This window comes from Agelaius tricolor, unplaced genomic scaffold, assembly GCF_023055355.1.
Source record: "Agelaius tricolor isolate 1412-34295 unplaced genomic scaffold, bAgeTri1.0.p SCAF_2, whole genome shotgun sequence".
Classification (NCBI taxonomy): domain Eukaryota; kingdom Metazoa; phylum Chordata; class Aves; order Passeriformes; family Icteridae; genus Agelaius; species Agelaius tricolor.
The window spans coordinates 35,223,633-35,237,745 of record NW_027269262.1 but is presented as its reverse complement, the minus strand read 5'-3'; positions in this window follow the sequence as shown (position 1 = coordinate 35,237,745).

The window sequence follows — 14,113 nt, the reverse complement described above, 5'->3', positions numbered from 1 at the left end:
CTACATTCAATCTGCCTTATCATCTCTAGATCTGCTATGCTCACCTCCCTTGGTGGGACAGCACCTTGCTGTGCCCTGGCAACATGTGACATTGACATCACAGCCTCCAATTTAGAAAGACACAGTGGCACTGATGAAATGGGATTGGGAACAAGAGCACAGTTCTTGAGCCTGCAGCTTCCAGAGGTCCTCTCTCTCTATTGATTCTTCCAGAAAGGTGTGCTTCTCCTTTGACTGAGCAGCTTTGTGTGAGACATTTTCCTAAATGGTTCCCTACCTTTATTTTAATTTTTTTTTTGTGCTTTGTGTTACTGGCATTTATAGTTAGAAAAGGTGACTTCCAAGATATTAGCCAAGTGTAGTTAATGTTCAGCTGTGTTTTCAAGGAAGCTGGCACAAAAGCAGTCAGGCAGTTGTAAGTCTCTGTGGACTATTTGTCAAAATCCAAGCAGTGATACTTTAAGAGCTAAATGGATGCAACTTCTAGTTGAAGTATGGAAAGAAAAAAAAAACCAAAACAATTCAGTTTTATGTCAGAGGTTGGCATAACAACAGTAAATTGTACCTGGGAGAATATCGGGGTAAGTTAGCTTCCTCATTCCAGAAACGAAAAAATTGTTGAGGGGGTGGGTGGTGTGAGCTGACCTGAAAAGCATCCAGTGGCCCTTCTAAGCCAGAGAGGCCAGGAAGTCAAAGCCATGAATACCAAGAGTATGACTGCTCTTATTTTCTGTGTCACTACAATTTCAGTAGCCTTAGGTGCTGGAGCACTTGAATACAGAGCTAACAGTTCAACTGTCTGAGTTTCAAGTACAAATGAAACCCATAGGTGTCAAAAATCTAGACTATGTGCTCTTTGAAAGGAATTGGAAAGCCAGAGGCTGGATTGGAAGTACTCTGAAAATTTGAGTGGTGGGCATTCTTCTCTTCTTAAATTAAAAAGGAAAAAAAAAAGAAAGACTAAAAGGAAAGATTGGCTAAGATGAAAACATCAAACAAACCAATGCAATCAGATCTGCAGGCAATATCTTCTATATATCTTCTATATTTTCTATATCTATATATCTTCTATATTTTGCTTAGAAGGACCTTAGTCTCTTGTGTTTGTGGATATAAACTGATGTGTCTCTTTGGTATGTTTTCCTTGCAGTCCCCACTAGTGTGACACTTAGAAATATTTACCTCACAGTGAAGCTGGGCAGCTGATAAGAGCCATTAATCTCTGCTTTTGGTGGTCACCTTTTTTATTTCAATAACATGTTCATTGAAGTCACTTTTTCATAAACATTTTCCCATAAACCTCTGTTTCAAAAGAGATTATTCAAACAGCTTTTAAACAATTAATCTTTTGAAGGGTCTAATTGAAGGAAATAAACCTGTAGAGAATCTGACTGAACCAAAGATCTTCAGCATCCAAGATTATCTATCTGTCACCCTCTGACCTATTTCCTTTACACTACTTTTTAATTTTTGTAGCAATTATAGTGTATATGGATAATACCTATTAGCATATTTATGGTCATTGCTTCATATTTATTGTCTGCACAACTCATTAATCTTCATCTAGTGTGTGAGGCTGACAGCTCAATCTATTTTGCAATCTCTGGGCAGCAGCCATATCCAAAAAGCTTTTGTTTCCCTGTAAATAAACTGTGTTCAGGACCAGAGGACAATGGTACATCATGCAGTGATTGACACAAGCCATGGCTGCTAATCAAAAGTAGATTTTATTACCAGCTGAGTCAAGTGCATTATGGGGGCATTGTTCTAGCGCTGTCAGGGCAAGAGCATACGTAGTCAGTCACCTTCTCAAGATGGGCTGATTGTTCTCCAAGATTAGACAGAGTTGCCTTATTATCCATCCCAGACAACAAGGCATCTCACCCAAACAGACGCCTTTACAGAAACTGCCTGTACATTGAATTGATTTGAATTGCTAATGCATAATCTGTCCAGCACAGATGTGCAATGAATATTTGGATGTTGTTTTGCATGTCAGTTGAGAAGACTGAATGATGAGGTGATGATCGTTCAGTGATGGGTACTGGACATTTGCCAACAATTGAGTTTGAGCACTTTCCCTGACAGTAATCAGATCAGCTTCCAAAACGTCTTTTCTTCAATTCACTGACAATTTATGTTAGAAGATAATGCAACTCTCTCACAGTTAACACAGTTGGCAGCAATTTGCATTTTTTTCGTATAATTAAATTTTTCATTTCACCCAAGAAGAAATACATGCAAGCTGCCTATAACTGATACAGATATTCCAAGACACTTCCGAAGTATCTCCACCAGAATAAGAGGCCATCTAGATAGGCCAAAAATGGCAAAACTCTTCACAGTACAGGTAGCACTAGTTTTATTAGTTATAAAGTTTTTTTTCACATTTGCTGTGAAAAAATAGCAATCTTGCTATCAAGCCTTACTAGATAAGGTCTTCCAAAAAACCAGTTAATTAAATCACATTTAACATATGACCATCGTCATGCTTAGGGTAGGTCAGCAAACACAATTATATGACTTAAAAATTCTCAGTGTCTGTGAGGATTGACGTTGTGTAAAATAAGAACAGAAAAGAACCCCAAAAGACTGATATTATGATATCAAGGGGCTGATATGAGCTCACACAGTGACATCACATGATATGTGTGAATGTGAAAGAGGTCTTCATGTAGTCATAATCATAGAATCTTAGAGAAATTTAGGTTGGAAGGAAGCTCTGGAGATCATCCAGTCCAGCCAGGAAATTATCCTGTTATTTGCTCAGAGACACATTTAGTTGAGTTCTAAGTATCTCCATGGATGGTGATTCCACATCTTCTCTGTAGAACTTGGTCCATTATTTGACCACCCATACAGTGATTTTTTTCCCTTGTGTATCTAGTCAGAATTCTGCAAATTATGTCTGTTGTTGTCCTTTATCTATGCACCTCCAAGGAGATGCTTCACCTTCTTCACGTCCCTCATTATTAAAACCCTACCATTAGGCTATAAGTAGCTAAAAAGGTGCTGTTAGCTTACAAAATCAGAGGATTGGAGGGACACTTCTCTGATATCCAAGGAATTTTACCTTCTAACTTTTTTTAGGTATGTGTCTAGTGAATCTCTAATCATATAAGCAATCACTTTTCCTCAGAAATAAATACTAACACTTCTCAAGAACTTCTAGAGCTCTTTTTAGAATAGACATTAATTATTGCATGGTCTTTATCTGTCTTTCAGAGGTAGAGAAGAGTACTCATGAGTGTGTAACATAGGGAAGAATCGCTTCCTTTAACTTATCAATCTTCTACTACCCAAATTTACTATAGCTAGGAAAAGGCTGGGAAGTGATTGACCCAGAAGTTTTATAGCCCACATCAAAAAGAAGTTTACAGGTGAGTTATATAATATTTTCATATGTCATCCTTTTTCAGGATTAGGCTCTGTGTGTCTCATTTGGATTTTTATTACCATTTTCATCTGCCAAAAGCAAGATATCATCATCCCTGCACTACAGATGAAACAAATCACAAAGTTGCACTGGTGGCTTTTTGGGGGCGGAAAATTATAGTTTTGGAAGTTTTAATTTTGTGTGCTATGAAAAAGAGAACTAAACACATTTAACATCTATATGCACTGCATACTCATATCGGCTGAAATTCTATAGAATTTCCAGCTAGAAATCCAGAAAAAAGCCTTTGAATAAGTAGCCTGGGTAGACTAAGTTTAGGCCTTAAATGGAGTTAGGTGGCAAAAATCTTATTAATGTCCATTTTGCACATCTAATGCAACCTGTGCTCTGAGGAGCTTCTTCTGACTAGATCATACACCACAGTGGCACCTCTGCTTTTGACCTTAATATTATGTTGGAGAGCACAGTCACTCTTGACGTTGTAGTTTATGACAGGACTCTACTCCATAGTCCAAACATATAAAATGAGACCCTACTCAAAGCAGACTCTGCAAAAGAGGGAGTAGACCTGTCTTTAATGCTCAAGCTGAGAGTCTTCACCCAGATCAGGGTGAACCCCTTGAAGAGCAGCACCATAGGAGCCAGGAGCAGAAGTACCACTCAAACACGGAGTTATATCCAATTTGTTCTCTGCCTTCAACAAAGTTTTCATTATTACATGGGGCTTCCCACTGATTCTTTTATTTCCTATCCTGACCTGCCACATGCCTTTGACAGACTGAAATGGATGCTTAGGCATCATTCTCAAGGCTCTAAGGACAGTGGTACTTGAAAGATGTCCTGGAATAGCCAGTGCTAATGTTCTGAGCGAAATAATGATTTTATTACAAAAACATTTAACATAAGCCATTATTCCTGCACTGCAGATGCTTTCCTTATGTTTAAATGTCTTACTTTACAAAACATGGAAAGTTACTTCAGCTGACAAATAAATGGTAGCAGCAGGGTCTTTGATTTTTGAGCCTGAAAATGGAGGTAAAGATGAATTATTCCTTTATATATTATTCTGTAAAACAAAATGCCTACGTAAGTGACAAAACTGTGTCATCTGCCAAGTTAGAGTTCCATTTGACCTTGAGGTTGCAGTCTTCCAATGCACAGCTACACCAACAAAACCTCAGAGTACAGGAGTACAGACTGTTCTAGCCTCTGGGAAGGAAAAGAGTCTCAATCAGTTCATACAGTCTTCAAGACATATAGATTCGAGGGAAAATTTTAAATCTTAATGAAATCTAGGAAGCAGGTCCATGAAGAAAATAGACCAAATAGACAAACCACTAATAGGTTATACCCCTCTCTTAAAGGAATATAAGATGATATGTTTTTCTGGAAGAAATTCATTGAAAACAAAAATAAAATGTGAAGCAATAGAATTCAAAGTTTTATTATTAACAACACTGAGTTCTCACTGCTATTCAAATATAATAACAATTGGTGCCTTAATAAAGCCATTTCAAGACACATAATCTGCAAACATGAAGTCTATATAAATATGGTCACCTTTTCTAGTTCACAGATCCCACATGGATAAGATCAGTGTGTGCTCCAGGGAAAGTGCTGAGCAGTTCAGAAGGCTCAGGTCCCTCGGGGCAGCTGCTTCCTCAGCCAGGGAACCTGATCCAGCAGATCCTAGGGCAGGCCTGGTGGGTCCAGTCCACACAGAAGCTGCTGGCAGAGGAAGGAGGAGGAAGAAGAGTCTGTGGTGCCTACCATCTCTAGTCCAAGCCAGAGACATTAATTCTGTGATGGTGTCGGCTTACGTGACTTACCAGATCTCTTCCTGATGTCCCACACTGCAGCTTCTGCATCCAAGGAGCACACTCCAACGTTGTATGTCTGTGGTCAGTATGGCAGGGCCCAAGGAACAGAAACAAGGTCCTGTTTTCAGAAATGAAAGGGCAAGTCTTGTCAGAAGACAGAAGTTGAGCACAGAGAGCTTAAAATATTTGGACTTCTCCTTGCCTGTAAGTTGAAGGGAATATTATTTTCCTGTTTCCAGGAGATTTCTGAGGCCATGTAGTATGCTACTCAGGCATTATGTTAATAAGCATAATATAAGCATTTAATACAAAGAGGCTTCAAACACTAATACGAGTGAGTACCTGTGTAAGCATGAGTGCTGGCAATGCTTTTAAGGTGCTTTGAAAAGCCATTAATGACAAAGTGGTCAATTTATTACATAGGTGAGGGCTCTGAAGACCAGATGGCCTGATTTACTTCTCAGTTCCAGCTGCAAGATGCATGGACAGGTTTCAGACCATGCTTAAAAGGACTGAGAGCCTTCCTTGGAAGAGCAATGAGTGGCTGCTTCTTTTAGATTCTTCCAGGCCTTAACAGCCTGTTTTGATTAAGAGAAACATCTTATTTTTCTGTTTATTGAAAAGTTTTTGCATCTGGAGGATGTTTGGATTTGGCATTAATCTTCTGGTTTGAGAATGGAGGCTACAAACAAATGTAATACAGCATCTGAGATATTGTAAAGGGTAAAGCAGCATGAGCAAGGATGAAGTACAGTAAGAAAAGCACACAGAGAAAGTCCTCTCTGTAAAGATCACAGAGCACATCCTCTTGGCAGCCACACCTAAGGAGAAGAAAGCAATCAGCACTACTCAACATGGATTTGCCAAGGGCATGTTGCCTGTGGCCTGACTGCTGACCTGACTGCTCCCTGTGTCAAAATGCCTGGTATCCCAAGTGCCAAGGAAGTTTTTGTAATAGAAAGAAAATAAAATCTGTCAAAAAACACCCAGCTGTTTGTAAAGAAGGTTGCAACTGTAAACAAAAGAAAAAACTCCCTAATCTCTACAGTATTTATGGAAACAGGTCTGTCCAGGGATAAATGCCTTGAAGCAACAGTGCCTTCAGCAATTAGGTAACTTTCCTCATAACAGAGAAGCCTGAAATCTTCTGAGTATCATCCATTTATGACAACATGATGCAAGCCTTACGGAAAGGTTCATCAAAAAGATCTAAATCCTTGTGGCTAGTTCTTAAATGGGAAAGAAAGTGCTTTCCTATTTATAATGCTAAAGCTTCTGGGCAAGACACAGTGAAAGACTTAAATTAAATGTCAAATCATGAGGCACTAACAATAAATAATGAAGAGATTTCTGTTGCTTGTGGTGGCTGCAGATAAGACACTGGATAAACTATTTACTGCTGGTAAGTTGAACAGTCCCAGATGGATCATTCTGTCCTAGATGGATGAGTGAGCAGACTGGTGTGAACCTGTGCTGCCCACATCTCAGGGCTTTTATGGTCCCAGGCCTTTTCTGTACTATAAAGTAGCTGAAAGTGTACCAGAATTTCAAAAGCAATTATCTCTCTTTTTTTTCCTTATGCAATATAGACCCACCTGGTGCACTCACTGCCCCTACTTGTCTGCACTGTGTGATGATGAGAGGGGCTCCAAGGATGATACCCTGTACTGTGGTTCATCTCTATCATTCAGGTAGACATTATTCTGGAAAAAAAAAGGCCACAGGACTGGATTAGTTGAAAGAGGTCACAGTATCCTCCAGTGCAGTATGTGACTGTGAGGGGGAAAAAGCTGGAAATTTCCCTGTTTGCACTTGGACACCATGATCTAATTATACATACATCTGTCTCTTTCTTACCATTATTTTTCCTTTGTGCCAAGGTCCATGCTTGTTGGTTTGTTCTATTAAGACACTGGTGTGCCAGTAGAACACTGAGGTTGCTTCTTGGGTTCCAGAGCCTGCACAGAACCCCCCAGTGCTGATGACAGAGCATTGAGTAACCCTTTATTCCCCCCAGCAGAGTCATATTTAGGAAGGTGTCTCTATTGAAAAGCCAGGAAAGTTCAGGTTAAATATCAGCAGCTATTCAAAGTAAATGGGAGAATTGGACATGCTTTCAGAGTGCCAGTGAAGCTGCTGAGAGGAGTTGGTGCCATCGAAAAAGCAGAATAAATGTATAGCATTTGCTGGCTCTTCTTTGGTACAGAGGAATAGGACTTGAAATCTTATTTGTTCCGCAAGATTTTGACACTTGTCAGTTCCTGCCATGGTTATGTCACAACTCATGTGAAAGTGAGTTTCATCAGCTTAAATGAGATGTTGTCTGAAAGTCTATGGATAACTTTCTGGCTGTAGGCCCACCCCCATCCATTTCTCCTGCTCTTTTCCTCTGTAGGGGTTGAAATATTCTTTGCAATTAGCAAAGAGAGTCTGTTAGGGAAGGAATACAAACAACATTTCAAAGTTGAAAAACCAGTTTTATCCTTGTTGTCCCTGTCCACCAATACCAGAATCAAGCACAGTAAAATGACCAATTTGAGTATTTTGGGGAGGTGAGAGTTCCAAATGTGAACTTAGTTACTTTGCTCACCTTGTAAAGGCCTGGAATGAGTGTGATGTAGCCTGTCATTTTACAGGAGCATTGGGAATCAACTGCTTGGCCCTTTTATGCATCAATGTTTAGCAGCACAGTTCTGAGGCAAATTTTGAGCCCAGAATCCCTATGGTGAAGCAAAGATGTAGAATCCTGTGGAAAGGAAAAACATGAAACCTACTGTTGGAATCGATCAGACTTAGATCTTGTCTTAGTTTTGCTCATTTAATGCTCTTAAGGTTTTTTTATTTTTTTAACTTGTTGATACTACAGCCTTTGTTATTTGTTTTAATCAACTTTCTATTGCCATTGTAAATGACCTTGATCTTTGCCTGAGTGAGAGAATCTGATATAAAAGGATTCTTAAAGGAGAAAGGCGAAAACTAGATGAATCCTGCAGGCAAGAGAGAGGAGATTTGAATTAAGTTGTAAAAGGAGTTGATCTTCCTGCCTGTTTATCATCTGCTTATTATCCAGAGGAGTTTCCATCCAGGCAGCTGCAATTTTGCAGTGACTGAATAGTGGCATGTGAGCACCAGGGACCTTTTTTTCCAAATTCATATCATGGTCATTGGAAGCGGTCTCACAGAACAAAGTGTATTGCAGATTTAATCTTTCTTTCACTCTTCTGTAGGGCTTTCACAGGCTCATAAGAGAACAGCATCTCAGTGCCACAGACAATTACACAAAGCATTAACCACAACAGGCAGCAACTTCTGCTCCTTTCTTCTTGCACATGCTGGCCACGAAGGCCATTCCAGGAAGAGACAGAACAGATTCCTGACTATTTCATAATAGGAGGGTGTCTCTTGTATCACAATTAAGAATCCAGAGGTGAAGTACAGAGGTGAAGGGGTTGAGGAAACGAAACCCGGTAAAAGCAAACTTGCACTCCCTGTCCCCTTGTCCAAAGTACTGCACAAGGGGACAGGGAGTGGAGGACACAGCAAACACAAGGTATCTATGCAATTATAACCTTTCTGGACTTGAGGTGTGGCTGCTTTCAGCGCAGAAACAGCTTGGATTTAGAGTAGTTTTTCCTCTCTTCTGAACAACTCTTCTGCAAACCCAAAGCAATTACAAAATTTTAAGTGCCCCTACTCACTGCGGAGATTATTGCAAATTTAATTCTAATTGATATCTACTTCAGCCTCTAGAAATGTCTCACTAACAACCCCATAACCCCCAGGTTCTAGGAACTGACTTCCCTTTAAGAATATATAGGCAGAAGCACTCTTACTATGCCACAGTACCCTCCATTTTTATCCCCATGGAGGACAGCCTGGACTAGACCTCTCACACAAAAGGTCAGCTCTCCACAGTGGGTTCATGTATACAGAAAGTACTTCAAGACTTGAGCATGCCAGATTATTTATGAAAGGTAACAGGAATGCAAGATGGGGAATTTTACTCTCTCACCTATCATGAACTTACATATAGATTTAGTGATTAAAAATTCATAGATGAAGATTTTATTCACAGTAAATCACAAATTGGTATCTTAAGTTAAAAGTGCCAAATTCTTGTCTTGAATTCCCACTAAAGTGTTAGAATACTTCCATGCAGAAAACTAGATGTTTCTGGAATAGGTGACAAAGCATCCTCTCCTTTAAGTATTATTAAATCAGACACTGGTACTGGATGAATAGAATATCCCTTCTTGGCAGAATTCTCTTAGTATATTGCTTTTTATGTCAATGCATACATTTTTCCTCAGACAGGAACTGTTTCAGGAAGAGAGTTGTCTCTTTCAATGTCTTTCAAGCACTCTATGTGGTATATGGGTGCTCTCTTGATTAATTTTTCCATGGTTTGGGATTCTGCCAAAGAACAGAAGCCCTCCAGATATGGATCAAGAATCAGATTAGATTTTTGTTCTGTTTTCAGCACGATCTGTCGAAAGCAAATGCTTATGTCTAATATTATTTGTGTGCTAATATCGTTTCCAGCTCCTAATCACAAGTATTGATGGACTTTCTAAGCAATTACTGTATTTGGACCATCACTTTTGTTGTTTGCATATTATAATCCACACTGAGTTGTGCTGGTGTATATGCATTATTTTTATTAAACCAACAAAATCAATAGCTCCACAGCCAGTGCATTCACCCAGCTGATAACCACTTATCTGGAGCAAAGGCCACTTTCTGCTTTCATTTCTGCTAAGTTCTGAGCTGGGCAACAGCTATGATCTGTAATTCCCATATCTCCAGGTCTGCCCTGCTCACCTTGCCAGGACACTCTGGGATGGCTACTTCATGGCACACAGCTCCTGGCTCCTTAGTGATCAAATGGTCCTTCCTGCTCCCTGGGCACTCTATGCTGATTACTGAATCCAGACATGTGGGAGAGGAAAGAGAAAGATTTGCTGGGAGAGAAACTGAGATACCTGGGAATGGAGGTTGCCCTGGATTTCTCCCTGACTTATTTGAATGATGTTTCCTTTATCAGCACCAACATGGTTTCCCTCTCCCTGACCACTGCTGAGCCCCCACTTCATTCAGTGGGGGCACTTCATGTTCTGCACTGCTCTTGTAGAAATTCTGCTTGGACCTCTCTCACCTTGGTGGGGCATCAAATGACCTAGACTCATCACTAGGTCCCACTGAGATGTCCTTTGTCATGTTAGGCTTCTTGACTTTCAATTTGTTAAGAAAATGGGTTAAAAGGGGGATGAAGGAGGGAAATGTTCTGACTCTTGCCAGGTGCTAAAAGAGGGGTGCCAATGGGAGACAGGTTCCAGCCAGGTTTCATGCTTCCACAGTTCTCTGTCCTGTGTTCCTGCAGGAGGTGATGGTCGGGATCTCTTCCTGCAGTCAATCGTTACGAGGTTTGTACTGCACACAGCACCTTGTTCAGCTGTAGGTTTGTTTACAGGGCTAATCCTAGGCCAGGTTTTAAAAGAGTAAATCAGACAGGATTTTTGTCTTTCCCAAAGCTGGCTATACAGCGCAGGAGTTCTGTGCATAATTGTGAGGGGAAAAGTTCATTAAGTCAAAATATGTGTGTGTGCCTGTAAAGTAGGTTGCTTGAAGAACAATTTCCCCAAGACTGATTGTCTTACATATGGGTTTTTAAACTGAGCAACTTTTGCTCCCCTTCTCCATGTAAAACCACTCCAAATGATTTCTACTTTCATTTTGTCAGTCATTACGCTTTTTCTCTCTTTCAGTGCAGAAAAATTTGAGTCATAAAGGTACTATAAAGTTAATAGATCTGTCTCAGGGTTCATGAGGTGAAACTTGTTGGTTTTCTCATATGACTAACAGTGCAAAAATGTGGGCCTAACTCAATTAATCTTGGGCATAAAATAATGGGCGCTAAAGAACTGCACACCCATAAATCAATAGAGACCAGCCCCTAATTTATTTCTTTTTGGGCCACACATTCTACTTTCACCATAAAAGCAGATAAGGATAACTATAATTAAAATGCCTTTCCTTCTCTACTGTTTGTGTTAACATTCATGTTATTGAATATACCCCTTCCTTAATACTATATTTTTTCAGTATTCTGCAGTTATTGTTTCATTAAAAATACCCCTGTGATACTAACTGTATAATAAATTACAATTCAAAATAAAATATCAGCCATTTCATCCATGAGAGAGAATAAAGCCATAATAAAAAATAATAAAGTTTACCAATATGATAATGCAGCATGAGGTTTTTATAGACTCCATGCAAATGTTAAAATCTATAAATTTTTTATATTGTGTAAAATTGTAAAAAATAGCAATGAGGGGGGAGGGGAAAGGAAAAAAAGCAGCAGTGTCAGGTTGGCTTAATCACAAAATTTTCAGATTTCTTTTTAGAATCTGAAAAAGAGTGCATAAAAATATGCATAATAAATTATTTTTTGTGGCCGATCTGATTGACTAGATTACAGATAATTGAAGAAGGACAACTCTGTCTTCGTGCATTCCAACCCACAGTACTGGTAAGTGAAGAAACTCTAAAGCCTGATCACCTTTCTCCTTGCCTCTCTTTGCTTACACCTAATACCCTGCACATACTCTGCCCTTATTTTTCCAATTATGCTTTAAACAACTTCTTTATTTGGCTTCTGTTTATTTATTTGAGGTGTAAAAGAATATATCAGGATATGCAAATTTGGGGAGAGGAGAGGAGAGGGGAGGGGAGGGGAGGGGAGGGGAGGGGAGGAGAGGAGAGGAGAGGAGAGGAGAGGAGAGGAGAGGAGAGGAGAGGAGAGGAGAGGAGAGGAGAGGAGAGGAGAGGAGAGGAGAGGAGAGGAGGGGAGGGGAGGGGAGGGGAGAGGAGAGGAGAGGAGAGGAGAGGAGAGATCCTCCTTGCTGCCATTTTCTTTTTGTTGCATCATCCTTCACACCACACTGCTGGGATATGAATTTAAAACTTTCATTTTCTTGTAGACTAATGATAACTTGTTTAATAATACTAGACCAATATTTAATATTTCTTGTGACAGCAGATTGCATAAGGCATATTTGATATAAGGCATAAGGTAATTTGATTTAAAGAAAACTCTCAGAAATAATTTATTTATTTAAATAAAGAAGAAGAGAGGAAACAGTATGGATTTCTGAAACACATTCAAAACAGGTACAAAAAATTACTGTTTAAAAACCTGCCTTTTTGGAAACTCAACACTGGTCAGCCTTGTTTTCTCATATTATGTTGGTCTAGAGACAGCACAACAAAATGTACTGAATATAGCCTTGAACACTCTGCCTATGGGACTCCCTAAAATATGAGAGTACTTACTGCCCTCTCATGATGGAGCTGCTTCCATTTAATTGACAGGAAGTTTGTCACTGACAAAAAACATCCTGGATTCTATGTCTGTAATCAAGATTCTTGTTGAATTTCCAAAAAGGAGGAGAGGAAGTAGAGGGGAAACAAAGCTACACTGTGATGAAATAAGTAACTGAGTACCTGCACTTCTGAAATCATAAGTCTCTTTCTTTTGTAAACCTAAAACTTTGTTTTCATGTATGGGTCTTTGAAACAGCAGCAGGGAAAGACCAGGTTGGATGGAGCTTTGAACAACCAGCTTTGGTTTGGTGGTGGGTGACTCTGCCCATGACAAAGTGGTTGGAGCAAGATGACCTTTAATATCTCTTCCAACCCTAACCACTCCATGACCCTATGAGATTAATTGAACAGATGCTCAAGAGAACAGAAAAATACCCTCCCAGGATCACCGAATAGTCTGAGTTGGAAGGGATCCCCATGGATCATTAAGTCTGACTCTTAAGTGAATGGCCCATGCAGGGATCAAACCCACCACCTTGGCATTATTAGCACTCTACTTTAGTCAACTGAGCCAACCTCAAAGCAAATCACAACATAATCTGAAAACATTTAACAACAATCACAGATTTAATTTCTTGATCTGACACTCTACTTCCACTGCCAGTATTCCACATTTTTTGTCAAAAAAAGTGTGGGGCTTTTTGACCCTTCACAGGAGCTTGCCATTTTAAGGTGGCATCAACCTATCTGGGATCAACATGCCAGTAGTCAGGGTCCACCAGGTATGCCAGGATCTCCACCCTGTGCTGTTGAAAAGAGCCGATTCCTGGGGTTTGACATGTAGTCACCACTGCTGGAAGTGACTTAGGACATCCCTGTCCTAGCCTGTGTGCCTGTTGAGTGCTGGAGAACATGAAGATTCTGAGAATGCCACTACACAGTTATCAAGCAGACTATGCAGCACGTGATGTGCAGAACCATGGAAGGCGGTCAGAGCACAGGAGACCAAACAGTACCACAAGATGCTCATAGTGTCTGTATCTGATTCAGAAAGAACTTTTCCGCTCATTCCCTTCTAGCATGCAGGAACTGCAGCGCTTCTTAGAGTTTGCCAGCTTCTTCTGATGATTCAAAATAGGCTTTTCCAGTGTCATGGCTCTTCTAGTGGTACCTACCTCAAAGGGATCTCACTTCCCATGGGCAGGAGAGGCACACAAAGCTCCTGAGGAATGGAAAGAGTCAGTCACCACATCCTGCCTTACTGTCCTGCTGAAGTCTTGGCTGGCATTTCGCTATGGAAGCAGGTGTCTGGGCCATAGGGGCTGTACTGTTCCACAATCAAGCCCAAAGCAGGAGCCATGCCCCCATGTCTTTTTCTTTAGACAGATAACTCCCACAAATAGGAATTTTCCATCTGAGACAAACAGGACCTGGCAATCCAAGCTGCCTCTGAGGAGTGGTAGCACACTCTTGAGGCAACAGAAGAACCAAGAGTGGTGCTTCTATTCTGGCCTACCACCAGAATATAACTGATAGACTAGCCCAAGCTCTAGGGTAGGCCAGTCCTAAC